Source organism: Nerophis ophidion, linkage group LG13 (genome assembly GCF_033978795.1).
Source record: "Nerophis ophidion isolate RoL-2023_Sa linkage group LG13, RoL_Noph_v1.0, whole genome shotgun sequence".
NCBI classification, from domain to species: Eukaryota; Metazoa; Chordata; class Actinopteri; order Syngnathiformes; family Syngnathidae; genus Nerophis; species Nerophis ophidion.
In genome coordinates, this window is record NC_084623.1 from 48,805,807 (window position 1) to 48,821,376 (window position 15,570).

Genomic DNA, 15,570 nt, shown 5'->3' on the forward strand with positions numbered 1-15,570 from the left:
GAACCACCTCATCTGGCTCCTCTCGATGTGAAGGAGCAGCGGCTTTACTTTGAGTTCCTCCCGGATGGCAGAGTTTCTCACCCTATCTCTAAGGGAGAGCCCCGCCACAGGCGGAGGAAACTCATTTCGGCCGCTTGTACCCGTGATCTTATCCTTTCGGTCATGACCCAAAGCTCATGACCATAGGTGAGGATGTTAACGTAGATCGACCGGTAAATTGAGAACTTTGCCTTCCGGCTCAGCTCCTTCCTCACCACATCGTATTTTACGATTCCAAATAAGTGTTGATGAGCATTCCTCAACTTTACCAGTATTTATTGCCACCATGATTATTTGCAAAAAAAAAATTTTCATCAGTTTGAACATCAAATATGTTGTCTTCGTAACATATTCAAACTGAATATGGGTTGAAAATGATTTGCAATTTATTGTATTCCGTTTATATTTACATCTAACACATTTTCCCAACTCATATGGAAACAGGGTTTGTAGTACCGGTATACCGTACAAAAAATACATTGAAAAATGTATTTCCCATGAATGGGGGGACTTCCAAATAAAATTCTGCCTAGGGCCCAGATGTACCGGTAACGCAACTTTTCCTCTAACTCTCGAGGTTCGAGGTTCAAAGAGTCAAAGGAAGATTTTCCAGAATATATCTTTGTGCCGAATGAAAGTACTTCACTTCCTCTCCGCTGTCCTTGCCCTTCCCCTTCCATCCAGCACGGAGACGCGGACCTCCTGTTTCCCCACTGCGGCAACTTCATTCTTCTCCCTGTACAATAGTGGATTTTCCACGGTGGATTTGCGCGGGGCTATTTTGAGCCTCGCGCCGGCTCCTACATGCACCGCTGTAATCCAATTGTGATAGCGTTAATTTTGAAAGCTTTATTATTGAAATGGCTGAGACTTAATTTTGCGATCCTGTCACCGTTGACGACCGCCGTAATCGTCTAATTCGAGTTATTCCAGGCCATTAAGTCGCACATAGGACCGGATTGTGGTCACTGAGGCAGAAGGGAAGGAGAGAGGAGATCATATCTGTATTGGCGTTCGGACTGGAAATTTCTATTAGTTTTCCTTTTACAAACCCCGCACAGAATTGCTAGTCCACAGGAGACCTCTCCAAAGCCTTTGAATCATAGGCGCCGATCCCGTGGGTACTTCGGGGCCCGAGCACCCACAGACAATGCCGAGCACCCACGAGGGCTTGATGGCAACTTTCAATCTTTACATACATTTTTGAAAAATCAATCTTGTTGTTAATTTAGTGGTAAGTTTTGTGTCATATTCTGTTTTTGTTCCATCTTTGTATCGTGTTCTGTTATTTGACTTCCTTAGTTCCTGGTGGCACTTCCTGTTTTGTTCCGTTGCCTAGTTACTCATTAGTGTCACCTGCCTTTTGCTTTTGACGCGCACCTGCCTTTTAATGACTCCCCTTGTTTAAGCCTGCCTTTTTCGTTTCTCGCTCTCGGATTCTCGTTTGTATTTCATGCAACAGGTGACGTTGCTATCCCCGCTTGTGGTAAATGTGTTGTGATCCGGTTTCCGGATCACACATGTAGTTTGCTTAAGTCGTTTTGTATTCCCCTACTATGTTCTGATCATGTTTTGGACTCTGCCGATCCCTTTGCTAGTGCACTTCCTTGTTTACATTCATCACCATGACAACTTAATTTGCTCCTCCTGCACGATCCGTCCACACACCGGTTTGTTATTACATTCTCTGTATTTAAGCCCACCTGTTACCTTAGTTGAGCCTGGCCGTTTCGTTTGCTCACGCAACAAGTTACGATTGTTATTCCTCATTGCTCAGTTTTAGCTTAGCTTTCCGCGCGCTCGGCTCGCGCTGCTAACGGACTTTTGAACTCTACCCTTGTTACAAATAGCATTTAGCTTTCCGTGCGGTGGCACGCCTTTTCTTTTCCTTTGTCAAGTGTTTTGTTGTGTTTTATTATTAAATCTGGTTCCTACCTCCACTCCTGCTTGCTCCCGTCTTTGGCATCTTGGGGCCGACACCTCCGCGCATCGCAATGCGCCCACCAAATCGTAACAAAATGAATGTTTTCTTTAGCTTCCATGCTATTCCGTTGCTTGTCCCTAGCTCACATGCTAGCGCTTTTTGTTTGTTTTGTTGTTAGTGACTTGTGCAAGTGTTTTCTGTTTCTAGTCTGTTCTTAGTTTGTTTTGTTAGTGATAATACATCATCATTTCTTACCTTTACGCTGTGTCCATCTCCGACTGCATAGTTCGAGAGAACAAAACCACACCACAATGCCAGCTAAGCGTCACATTTAGTCCATTTTACAAATCAAATAAGTCATAATACGTATAGTTCATAATTAACAAAGTCTAACGAAGATTTCATTGTGCATAATGATCTAATGCCGCTTCCATCTTGACTTTGAACACATTGCGCACGAGCGAATGAAGGGCATACTTACTCAACAGCCATACATGTCACATTAAGTGTGGCCGTATGAACAATGCCAACACTGTCATAAACATGTGCCATATAGTGAAACCACACTAATTGGCCTAGTGGTTAGAGCAGGGGTCACCAACCTTTTTGAAACCAAGAGCTACTTCTTGGGTACTGATTAATGTGAAGGGCTACCAGTTTGATACACACTTAAATAAATTGCCAGAAATAGCCAATTTGCTCAATTTACCTTTAGCTCTATGTTATTATTAATAATTAACGATATTTATCTTTGTGGAAATACTGATCATCTTCATAATTTCTCACAATAAATATATATTTTTAATGACATGTTTTAAATAGGTTAAAATCCAATGTACATTTTCCAGAACAATTTTTTTTAAAGAAATTCAAAAGACTTTGAAATAAGATTTAAATTTGATTCTATAGATTTTCTAGATTTGCCAGAATATTTTTTTTGAATTTTAATCATAAGTTTGAAGAAATATTTCACATCTATCTTCATCGAAAAAACAGAAGCTAACATGAAGAATTAAATTAAAATGTATTTATTATTCTTTACAATAAAAAAATTAATTTATTTTAACATTGATTTAAATTGTCAAGAAAGTAGAGGAAGGAATTTAAAAGGTAAAAAGGTATATGTGTTTAAAAATCCTAAAATAATTTTTAAGGTTGTATTTTTTTCTCTAAAATTGTCTTTCTGAAAGTTATAAGAGGCAAAGTAAAAAAAAAAAAGGATTTATTTAAACAAGTGAAGACCAAGTTTTTAAAATATTTTCTTGGATTTTCAAATTCTATTTGTGTTTTGTCTCTCTTAGAATTACAAATGTCGAGCAAAGTGAGACCAGCTTGCTAGTAAATAAATACAATTAAAAAAATAGAGGCAGCTCACTGGTAAGTGCTGCTATTTGAGCTATTTTTAGAACAGGCCATTTGGTGGCTCACCTGGTCCTTACGGGCGACCTGGTGCCCACGGGCACTGGGTTGGTGACCCCTGGTTTATAGTGTCCGCCCTGAGATCGGTAGGTTGGGAGTTCAAACCCTGGCCGAGTCATACCAAAGACTATAAAAATGGTACCCATTACCTCCCTGCTTGGCACTCAGAATCAAGGGTTGGAATTGGGGTTTGAATCACCACAAATGATTCCCGGGTGTGGCACCACTGCTGCTCACTGCTCCCCTCACCTCCCAGGGGGTGAACAAGGGGATGGGTCAAATGCATAAGACACATTTCGCCACACCTAGTGTGTGTGTGACAATCATTGTTACTTTAACTTTAATTTAACTAAGTATGAACAATGCCAACACTGTCATAAACATGTGCAAATTAGTGAAACCACATAAAACAACAACGACAAACACATTTTGGAAGAATATTTGCACCGCAACACAACATAAACACTACAGAACAAATTCCCAGATTTCCCTGCAGCACCAACTCTTCAATATAAACAAACGCCATTGGTGGATCTTCACCTAATATCCACTGTAATGATACTAAGTACAAGTTGATATTACTATGATTACATACATTTTTTTTAACATCACAAAATCTTCTTTTGTTTTTTTGAAAATGTATATTATGTTTATAAACTCAGGAAATACATCCCTGGACACATGAGGAATTTGAATATGACCAATGTAACGACTTGGTATCGGTTTGATACCCAAATTTGTGGTATCATCCAAAACTAGTGTAAAGCATCCAAACAACAGAAGAATAAGTGATTATTACATTTGAACAGAAGTTTAGATAAAACATGTTAAAATAGAAAGTAACCAGATATGAACAGTAAATGAACGAGTAGATTAGTAATTCATTTTCTACCACTTGTCCTTAATAATTTTGACAAAATAATAGAATGGAAAATGACACAATATGTTACTGCATATGTGAGCAGCGAAATTAATAATAATAATAATAACTTAGATTTATATCGCGCTTTTAACACTCAAAGCGCTCACAGAGAAGTGGGACTCAACAATCATTCACACCTGGTGGTGGTAAGCTACATCAGTAGCTACAGCTGCCCTGGAGTAGACTGACTGAAATTAGGAGCCTTTGTTTGTCTACTTACTAATAAGACAACTTTTCTTGTATGTTCACTCTTTTATTTAAGGACAAAATTGCAATAAGAAACATTTGTAAGATTTTTTTTGTTAAAATAAAGCCAATTGTCATGTCCTGGTGATCATGCTTAGTTTGGCTATGTTCTGTTTTGGTTTTTGGATTTTGTCAGTTCCTGTTTTTTTCACTCCCTGCTTTGTTTCCATGACAACCCATTCGTTTTCACCTGTCCTCATGTCACGCACCTGATTCAATTGGACTCGTGCACCTGTTGTCATTCACCACATAACTATTTAAGCCTGCAGTTGCCAGGCAGTCAGCCTGGCAACTGCAGGCATCAATCGCTATACACCCTTGTTATTCATGCCGATGATCCATGCTGCTCTTTTGTCATTCCAGGTATGTTTTCTTTATTCATGCCATAGTTTGCAAGTTTTGTTTTATGTCCATAGTTCTGCCTTTGTGCGAGTTTTTGTTTATACCCTTTGTTTTTGTAGTACTATTGAGTGTTAAAATTAAAAGATGTCATTACCTTCGCATCTCGGGAAAACAATCCACACCATAGTCCTAGTCTTCACACCAATAATGACATTTTTTGTGGTGCCCTTTATTTAGAAAAGTACCGAAATACTTTTGGTGCCGATACCGGTACCAACATATTGGTATCGGGACAACACTAATACACACCGAGCACCCACTGGCAGAAACGTAACTTGGCACCTATGGTTTGAATGACACCAATAAAACCCTTTGTGAGTTTGTGCGTTTCAGGTTTGCTCCACTTCAGGTCCCTACTATCTTCCGTCAAATGTTCTGACAGTAAGACAAGTTTTATTTGTGTTGTTGTGTCATTTCGTGTGTCGGTGGGTTGCTATCCAGCGCCCTAATCCGAAAATTGACGTGACACACATTGTCTTGAAACCAGACTATAGGGCCGGGCCTCGCAAACACAATTCTTTTTGACTTCTTGGTTGCCAGGAAACGTGTATGGGTCTTTGGCAAGTAGGACTAATAAAAGAACAGAATTGTGTGTGTGTGTGTGTGTGTGGCAATGTCTGGCCCTTCAGGGCAGTTTGTTAACCCTCTGTGGATGTGTGTGTTTGTGTGCAGCATACTAGCTTGTTGTTTCTTGTGTTCAAAGCTGCCAGTCTACATGCAGGATGGAAGACGCCATGAAGGCCACCGTTGAGGAGCTCTCATGCATTTGAGAAAGCACCGTGTCTTCCCGACCAACATCAGAGACGACTCGCTGGCCTTCCAAACTTGTGCGACTACGTGGAGACGTCGGATTTCTTGGTAAGTCTTCATTTCAGTGGCCAGTCTGACTGAAGTCATTTATTTCCGGTGTTATGTTTAACGTCTAACGTGTTATGCCGGGGGTCAGCAACCCGTGGCTCTAGAGCCGCTTTAGCGCCATCCCAGTGGCTCCCTGGACCTCTTTCAGAGATGTGTGAGAAAATGGAAAAAGGTTAAAGGGGAACATTATCACCAGACCTATGCAAGCGTCAATGTATACCTTGATGTTGCAGAAAAAAGACCATGTATTTTTTTAACCAAACTCTAAATGGGTGAATTTTGGCAAATTAAACGCCTTTCTGTTTATCGGTCTTGTAGCGATGACGTCAGAACGTGATGTCACCGAGGTAACACACTCGCCATTTTCATTTTCAACACATTACAAACACCGGGTCTCGGCTCTGTTATTTTCCGTTTTTTCGACTATTTTTTGGAACCTTGGAGACATCATGCCTCGTCGGTGTGTTGTCGGACGGTGTAACAACACTAACAGGGAGTGATTCAAGTTGCACCACTGGCAAGAAATCTGCCGCCAGACCGCCATTCAATGTGCCAGAGTGTCTTCACATTTGACCGGCGATGCTAAGACAGACATGGCACAGAGATGTATGGATAACCTGCAGATGCATTTTCAACTATTAAGTCAACGAAATCACAAAGGTGAGTTTTGTTGATGTTGTTGACTTATGTGCTAATCAGACATATTTGGTCACGGCATGACTGGCAGCTAATCGATGCTAACATGCTACGCTAATCGATGCTAACATGCTATTTACGCTAGCTGTATGTACATTTGAAACTAGATACCCACATTTAATGCGAAACAAACACTTACCAATCGACTGATTTAAGTTGCTCCAGTGTCACAAGATGCGAAAGTCCTGATCGTTTGGTCCGCACATTTTACCGGTGATGCTAATAAGACAGCCATGCTATGGGCCACTTCATTAGGTACACCCATGATATGGCCGAATAGCGTCAATTGCTATTTGCTCAATAGCTTCAGTTTCTTCTTCAATTTTGTTTTCGCTATCTGCCTCCATACTCCGATCATCTGTTTCAATACATGCGTAATCTGTTGAATCGCTTAACTCGCTGAAATCCGAGTCTGAATCCGAGCTAATGTCGCTATATCTTGCTGTGGTAACCGCCATGTTGTTTGTATTGGCAGCCCTGTATGACGTCACAGCGAAATGGACAGTCGCATCACAAATAGCGAAAATCAAGAACTTTAAAGCTTTTTTTAGGGATATTCCGGGAGGTGTAAAATTTTGAAAAAAACTTTGAAAAATAAAACAAGCCACTGGGAACTGATTTTTATTGTTTTTAACCCTTTTGAAATTGTGATAATGTTCCCCTTTAAGGAAAAAAAAATATTTTGTTGTTTTGATATATTTTCTGTAGGAGAAAAAATTGTTAGAAATCCCACTGTTTGTTATACATGCTTCATTGATGAAAGTATTTGGCAAGCCCCGTTTTGTCCTACTAATTTCAGCGATCCTTGAAGTCGTAAGTTTTTTTTTTAAATTAAATCAACATAAAAAACATAATACACACTTACAATTAGTGCACCAACCCAAAAACCCTACCTACTCATCACAGTTTGTTTGCATGTACAACTTTCTCCGACGCTGCCACAGAAAGATGTGTTTTATGCCTTTCCGTCTTTGTCTGAATTTGTCCACCAAACGTATGCTGTGCGTGAAGGCACAGAGGTGAGCTTTGTTGACTTGATTGATTTGCTGGAGTGCTTATCAGGCATATTTGGTCGATCCATGACTGGAAGCCAATCGATGCTAACATGCTATTTAGGCTGGTTGTCTCATGATCCGCTACCCGGATCATGGCATATTCTGTTTTTGTTCTGTTACGTATCACATCCTTGTAGTATTTGACTCCTTAGTTCCTGGTGGCACTTTCTGTTTTGTTTCCGTTGTCATAGTAACCCATTTGTGTCACCTGCCTTTTGTTTTTCACACGCACCTGCTTTTTGATTATCCCTTCTATTTAAGCCTGCCCTTGTTTTTCATTCGGTCTCGGATTCTCATTTGCTTTTCATGCAACAGGTGACGTCGCTATCCTGCATTGTGGTAAAGACTTTTGTGTACTTTAGCTTCCACGCTATTCTGTTGCTTGTCCCTAGCTCACATGCTAGCGCTTTGTTGGTTTTGTCTTTAGTGCCTTTGTGCAAGGCTTTTGGTTCTTAGTCTATTTTATAGTAGAAATAAATCATCATTCTTACTTTCACGCTGTGTCCATCTCAAACTGCATCCACGAGAGAACAAAAACCACAACACGATGCCAGCAAAGCATCACAAGGTGTATAAAAATATAATTCACATGTACATATTGCATCATTATGCCTCGTTTGTAGGTATATTTGACCACATTTTATTTCATTTAGGTCCTATGTGTATTTAATTCATATTTGCATGTCTCTTGAATTTAATAATGGCTGCCTTTCTCATAGTTCGTGTGCCATGTTGTTCCAGACCACAGCAAACGTTACACAACTTGCAAAGATTGGAATAAATCCATTAGAAGAAGATAGCCTGCTGTTTCCTTTAACTTGGACACACACATCTATACCTTTGGCCAGTAATTTCCACAAGTTATCTCATCTTGTGAGAAGCCTCCGTTTTACTAATGATTTCCAATGTTGCAAAAATGTGTAGAATACAAATTAAAATACAACATTTCTGTCAACGAAGATTTGCGTTAGCTTTTGATAGTAGGCTAATATGGCTAATATAGACACATCATGTGTTGCTTTCGTTTTAAGGCTTATATAAGGCTTTTAATTATTTGCGGCTCCAGACAGATTTTTTTTTTTAATTTTTGGTCTACTATGGCTCTTTCAAAATGTTGGGTTGCCGACCCCTGCGCGATGCTGATGAATGTTTTAAAGCAGGGGTGCCCAAACTTTTTCAGCAGATGATCTACTTTTAAATTACCCAGTTGAAGTGTTCTACCTGGGGCGGCATAGCTCGGTTGGTAGAGTGGCCGTGCCAGCAACTTGAAGGTTGCAGGTTCGATTCCCGCTTCCGCCATTCTAGTCACTGCCGTTGTGTCCTTGGGCCTGACACTTTACCCACCTGCTCCCAGTGCCACCCACACTAGTTTAAATGTAGCTTAGATATTGGGTTTCACTATGTAAAGTGCTTTGAGTCGCTAGGGAAGAGCGCTATATAAACATAATTCACTTCAATTCACCTCATCTTTATTATTATTATTATTATTATTATTATTGGGGATGGCGTAGCACGGTTGGGAGAGTGGCCGTGCTAGCAACCTGAGGTTTCCTGGTTCAATCCCCACCTTCTACCAACTTAGTCACATCCGTTGTGTCCTTGAACAAGACACTTCAACTTTGCTCCTGATGGGTCGTGGTTAGGGCCTTGCATGGCAGCTCCCTCCATCAGTGTGTGAATGTGTGTGTGAATGGGTGAATGTAGAAATAGTGTCAAAGCGCTTTGAGTACCTCGAAGGTAGAAACGCGCTATACAATTACAACCCATCATTTATTAGATAGCAGCGATCATTATTAACCGTGCCCATGTAATGGTACAGTGGAGAATGAGACGGCACCGAGACAGGGGCGTCGCTTAGCCTTAGGCATGTTTATTAGAAACTAACCAAAATGTGGGCTGTGCGACTATGTGATGTAATTAAATGCAGAATTAATGCAGAAGTCCAGAGGGGGCAAGGGGGGCTTGGAAGTCCGTGGGCATGCAAGAGGTCGAGGGCAGGAGAGAGGCGTCAAGGTCCGTGGGCAGGCGAGAGGTCGAGATCCGGTAAGGCCGCAAAAAGTCCAGGGGGAGTCCGGGGAGACTGTCATGACGGGGTGGTTGCAACTTACTGCGAGGTTTTTTTTTCTCCCGGGATGCAAACGGACCATTCCGGACAAGGCTTGCAGGTAGGAACATATGTATTAATCTTACTACAAAAAGGGAAAAACAACCCAAAGGCAAGTGTGCCTATTGCACGTGGAAGCTAAGGCAAAAAAAAACTTAGGCCGTGAAATTATAAACATGAACCTCATGAAACTGTGGCATGAAATAACAAAACTTACTTGGACACGGCATGAAGCGAACAAACAGCACGGATTATGGTATTGCATGAAACTACTAGTAATGACGCCAGGGCGACTGACTGGCAAAGACAGGCTTAAGTAAGGGTCTTGATTAGAAACAGGTGCGCGGTTCGAACACCAGAGGCAGGTGAAAATCATAAGTCGGCAAACAAAACAAGGGGGCGCAAACAGGAACTAAAAGAGTCAAAAACTAACAGAAAAATACCAAAAACAGAATCCAGACCACAGATCGTGACAGAGACGTGATGCACAGATCGAATCCAGGGAACAGAGGGAAGCTGCAGGGAGACGAAACAGGACGAACGACAATGTACAGTGGAGGGGAAACACAGAGAGCCAGGAAAGAACATGGAAGGAGAGCTAGAGACGTGTGGGCTTACTGTACGATACAAGTAGCCACGTTCTGGCACTGGAACTCAGGACGCGCTGGTCTAAATAGTGTGCGGCGTCCTCATCAGTGTCAGGTGCGTGGATTGTAGAGTGAGCGCAGGGGAGGAATGCCTTTGGGCATGACCAGAAGTGTGCTCAGAGGAGCGCACTGAAGACTGAACTGAGGCTGGTGCTTGAACTGTAACAATCCACTCGGCATACATTGCACCGGTCACCCGGTGGAGTTGGGGAAGGTTGTCGTTCCCATTGGGTTGAGTTTTTTCTTGCCCTGATCTGGGATCTGAGCCGAGGATGTCGTTGTGGCTTGCGCAGCCCGTTGAGACACAAAACGACCACTAAGCCGAAACAGGGCAGAGCATAGACGGACGGGCAAACTCTTCAGGCCGAGATCCAGCTGTCTACTTGCACCTCAGGGAGAAACAGCACTCATTTGACAACAAATATGTACAAATTCGGTTAAAGTTAAAGTTAAAGTACCGATGATTGTCACACACACAAATTTTTCTGTGAAATTTGACACATCCCCGGTAAATTGGTGATTTAACCCCCAATTCTAACCCTTGATGCTGAGTGCCAAGCAGGGAGGTATTGGGTCCCATTTTTATAGTCTTTGGTATGACTCGGCCGGGTTTTGAACTCACGACCTACCGATCTCAGGGCGGACATTCTAACCTGAACCTTGGTTTGCAGACTCACTACTAAAAGACAAGTTGTCTTGATGTTCACTATTTTATTTAAGGCCAAAATTGTTCTTCGATAGCAATAAGAAACATATGATTAATGTACCGTAAGATTTTTTGTTAAAATAAAGCCAATAGTGCCATTTTTTTGTCGTCCCCCCCTTTTTTTTTTTAAGAAAAGTATCAAAATACATTTTGGTACTGGTACCGGTCCCAAAATATCACTATCAGGTAGGGGTGTGGGAAAAAATCGATTCGAATACGAATCGCGATTCTCACGTTGTGCGATTCAGAATCGATTCTCATTTTTAAAAAAAAATCGATTTTTCAATTTTTTTTTTTTTTTAATCAATCCAACAAACCAATACACAGCAATACCATAATGATACAATCCAATTCCAAAACCAAATCTGACCCAGCAACACTCAGAACTGCAATAAACAGAGCAATTGAGAGGAGACACAAACACGACACAGAACAAACCAAAAGTAGTGAAACAAAAATGAATATTATCAACAACAGTATCAATATTAGTTATAATTTCAGCATAGCAGTGATTAAAAATCCCTCATTAACATTATCATTAGACATTTATAAAATGTTTTAAAAAGAACAATAGTGTCACAGTGGCTTACACTTGCATCGCATCTCATAAGCTTGACAACACACTGTGTCCAATGTTTTCACAAAGATAAAATATTGCATTTTTTTGGTTAGTTTAATAGTTAAAACAAATGTACATTATTGCAATCAGTTGATAAAACATTGTCCTTTACAAATATAAAAGCTTTTAAGTCTCACCTTAAAACTCATTTGTATACTCTAGCCTTTAAATAGACTCCCTTTTTAGACCAGTTGATCTGCCGTTTCTTTTCTTTTTCTTCTATGTCCCACTCTCCCTTGTGGAAGGGGTCCGGTCCGATCCGGTGGCCATGTACTGCTTGCCTGTGTATCGGCTGGGGACATCTCTGCGCTGCTGATCCGCCTCCGCTTGGGATGGTTTCCTGCTGGCTCCGCTGTGAACAGGACTCTCGCTGCTGTGTTGGATCCGCTTTGGACTGGACTCTCGCGACTGTGTTGGATCCATTATGGATTGAACTTTCACAGTATCATGTTAGATCCGCTCGACATCCATTGCTTTCCTCCTCTCCAAGGTTCTCATAGTCATCATTGTCACCGACGTCCCACTGGGTGTGAGTTTTCCTTGCCCTTATGTGGGCCTACCGAGGATGTCCTAGTGGTTTGTGCAGCCCTTTGAGACACTAGTGATTTAGGGCTATATAAGTAAACATTGATTGATGATTGATTAAAAAAAATCTACTACTCTGCTAGCATGTCAGCAGACTGGGGTAGATCCTGCTGAAATCCTATGTATTGAATGAATACAGAATTGTTTTGAATCGGAAAAATATCATTTTTGTACCGAGGATCGCGTTGAACCGAAAAAATCGATATATAATCGAATCGCGACCCCAATAATCGATATTGAATCGAATCGTGGGACACACTACTATCAGGACAACCCTAATTTGTACATTTTCAGAATGTGCCTGACCTTTCTTTGAAACAAAACAATCTGAAGGTGTCTTTATTTCAAAGTTATCATGCCATGATTTTACCAGTCTGGTCCACTTGGGGAATAGATTTTCTTCCATTTGTCCCGTAAATTAACGTGAGTTTGACACCCTTGCTTTAAATCCACGAAACAGCAAAATAGTTTTGTTTTTCAAACATGATTGTTTTTAAAAGGCTTTATAAAGACAGTGTAGTATGGTTTTATTGCCATTAGACAGCATATGCACATTGTTGTCAGCGTAAACAGAACAGTACAAAAGCTCGTCGTGGTTTATGCCTGCTTCGGCAGCCGCCTTAGCTTGCATTACAAGTCCTGTCATCTAAATCTCGGCTCAATTTGACGCCACTTGCGCTGAATCCGCCTCGTAAAAATGTTTCTGTCAACCTGTTTTACCACCCTTTGAAGGGCTTATTAGATAAAGGAGCATTTTCATCACGTGTAATATGCTTTTAAATCATTACCGCACATACGGTAGTAGCACACCTTTTCTATGTTCTGTGATACCTCCCCGGATCATACCATATTCTAGTTTTGTGTCAAATTCTGTTTATGTTTGACTTCCTTAGTTCCTGTTTGTTCTGTCACCATGGGTTCATATTAGTTCCACCTGTTACTCGCGGTTGACGCACACCTGTTTCTCTTGATTACTGCCCTTTTTTTTGTTCAGTCTTTCTCACATCCTAATTTGCTTACACGCAACAAGTGACGACTGCAATTCTATGTTTCCACTCGCTAGCTTTCGCGCTATGCATTTGATGTCCTCTAGCTCTCATGCTAGTAGTTTTTGTTTTGCCTTTTGTGCCCTTGTGCCATTTTTTTCTGTTCATTGTCTGTTTTATTTATTAATAAATTATTATTTCTTACCTTCACGCTGTGTCCAGTGCCCGACTGCATCCACGGAAAAACGAATCCGGCATCACCATGCCCAGCAAGGGTTACAGTAGGATGCGAGGAAGACTGAACAAAAAAGGGCAGGCTTAAAGGCCTACTGAAACCCACTACTCTTGATTACTGCCCTTTTTTTCGTTCAGTCTTTCTCGCATCCTAATTTGCTTACACGCAACAAGTGACGACTGCAATTCTATGTTTCTACTCGCTAGCTTTCGCGCTATGCATTTGATTTCCTCTAGCTCTCATGCTAGTAGTTTTTGTTTTGCCTTTTGTGCCCTTGTGCCAGTTTTTTCTGTTCATTGTCTGTTTTATTTATTAATAAATCATCATTTCTTACCTTCACGCTGTGTCCAGTGCCCGACTGCATCCACGGAAGAACGAATCCGGCATCACCATGCCCAGCAAGGGTTACAGTAGGATGCGAGGAAGACTGAACAAAAAAGGGCAGGCCTAAAGGCCTACTGAAACCCACTACTCTTGATTACTGCCCTTTTTTTGTTCAGTCTTTCTCGCATCCTAATTTGCTTACACGCAACAAGTGACGACTGCAATTCTATGTTTCTACTCGCTAGCTTTCGCGCTATGCATTTGATGTCCTCTAGCTCTCATGCTAGTAGTTTTTGTTTTGCCTTTTGTGCCCTTGTGCCAGTTTTTTCTGTTCATTGTCTGTTTTATTTATTAATAAATCATTATTTGTTACCTTCACGCTGTGTCCAGTGCCCGACTGCATCCACGGAAGAACGAATCCGGCATCACCATGCCCAGCAAGGGTTACAGTAGGATGCGAGTAAGACTGAACAAAAAAGGGCAGGCTTAAAGGCCTACTGAAACCCAATACTACCGACCACGCAGTCTGATAGTTTATATATTAATGATGAAATCTTAACATTGCAACACATGCCAATACGGCCGGTTTAGTTTACTAAATTGCAATTTTTAATTTCCCGTGGAGTTTCCTGTTGAAAACGTCGTTGAATGATGACGCGTGTTTGTGACGTTATTTGTGGTAGGTGACATTTTAGCCCAGCACCACTTATGGCTAAAAGTCGTCTCATAATTACACAGTAATTTGGACAGCTGTGTTTCTGAATCTTTTGCAATTTGTTCAATTAATAATGGAGACGTCAAAGAAGAATGCTGTTGGTGGAAAGCGATGGATTGCAGCTGCTTTTAGCACCGAAACACAGCCGGTGTTTCTTTGTTTGTTGTGAAGCTTTAACACAGAGCGGTCAAGCGGACATGTTTCTCTACGTCAACCAGCAAGTTTTTGGATGGGAAAATTGTGATATTAAGTCGGCTCTTATTGGAGACTTGAATGGATTATGCGACCTCCTCCTGTAGTTGTCAAAAAGGCAGCTGTGATCTTGGCTCCTCCATTGGTTTCTCTGAGAGACACGGGCGTTCACCGCAGCCCTCCGACTTTCAGGTATGACTTTATAATCTCACCAAAACACTATTAACACAATAAGCAGATAAGGGATTTTCCAGAATTATCCTAGTAAATGTGTGTAATAACATCTGAATCGCTCACACTGCCGTCGCCTGGAGCCATCGCCTTGTTTGTTTTTTTCCCACGATTCACTCTAACTTTCCTCATCCACGAAACTTTCATCCTTGCTCAAATTAATGGGGAACTCGTCGCTTTCTCGGCCCAAATTGCACTTGCTGCTGGTGGCTATGATTATAAACAATGTGAGGATGTGAGGAGCCCTACAACCCGTGACGTCACGCGCATATCGTCTGCTACTTCCGGTACAGGCAGGGCTTTTTTATTAGCGACCAAAAGTTGCGAACTTTATCGTCGATGTTCTCTACTAAAAGCTTTCAGCAAAAATATGGCAATATCGCGAAATTATCAAGTATTACACATAGAATGGACCTGCTATCCCCGTTTAAATAAGAAAATCTCATTTCAGTAGGCCTTTAAATAAGGCAGTAATCAAGAGAAAGAGGTGTGCGTCAACAGCGAGTAACAGGTGGAACTAATATGAAACCATGGTGACAGAACAAACAGCAACTAAGGAAGTCAAACATAAACAGAATATGACACAAAAACGGAACAAAACTAGAATATGGTATGATCCGGGCAGCGGATCATAACAATACCTGTTGCTTATCTACAGTTCAACA

The 15,570-nt window shown here is 41.2% G+C and overlaps 1 protein-coding gene across 1 annotated transcript in view; it reads left to right on the forward strand.

The window, feature by feature from the left end:
- Positions 1-4,943: 4,943 nt before the first annotated feature.
- Positions 4,944-15,570, forward strand: part of LOC133564047 (WD repeat-containing protein 49-like) — a 115,520-nt gene continuing 104,893 nt past the window's right edge. Inside the window, exon 1 of the mRNA XM_061918129.1 lies at positions 4,944-5,810. The gene's annotated coding sequence lies outside the window, so the exon portion shown is untranslated. The remainder of the gene's footprint in view (positions 5,811-15,570) is intronic.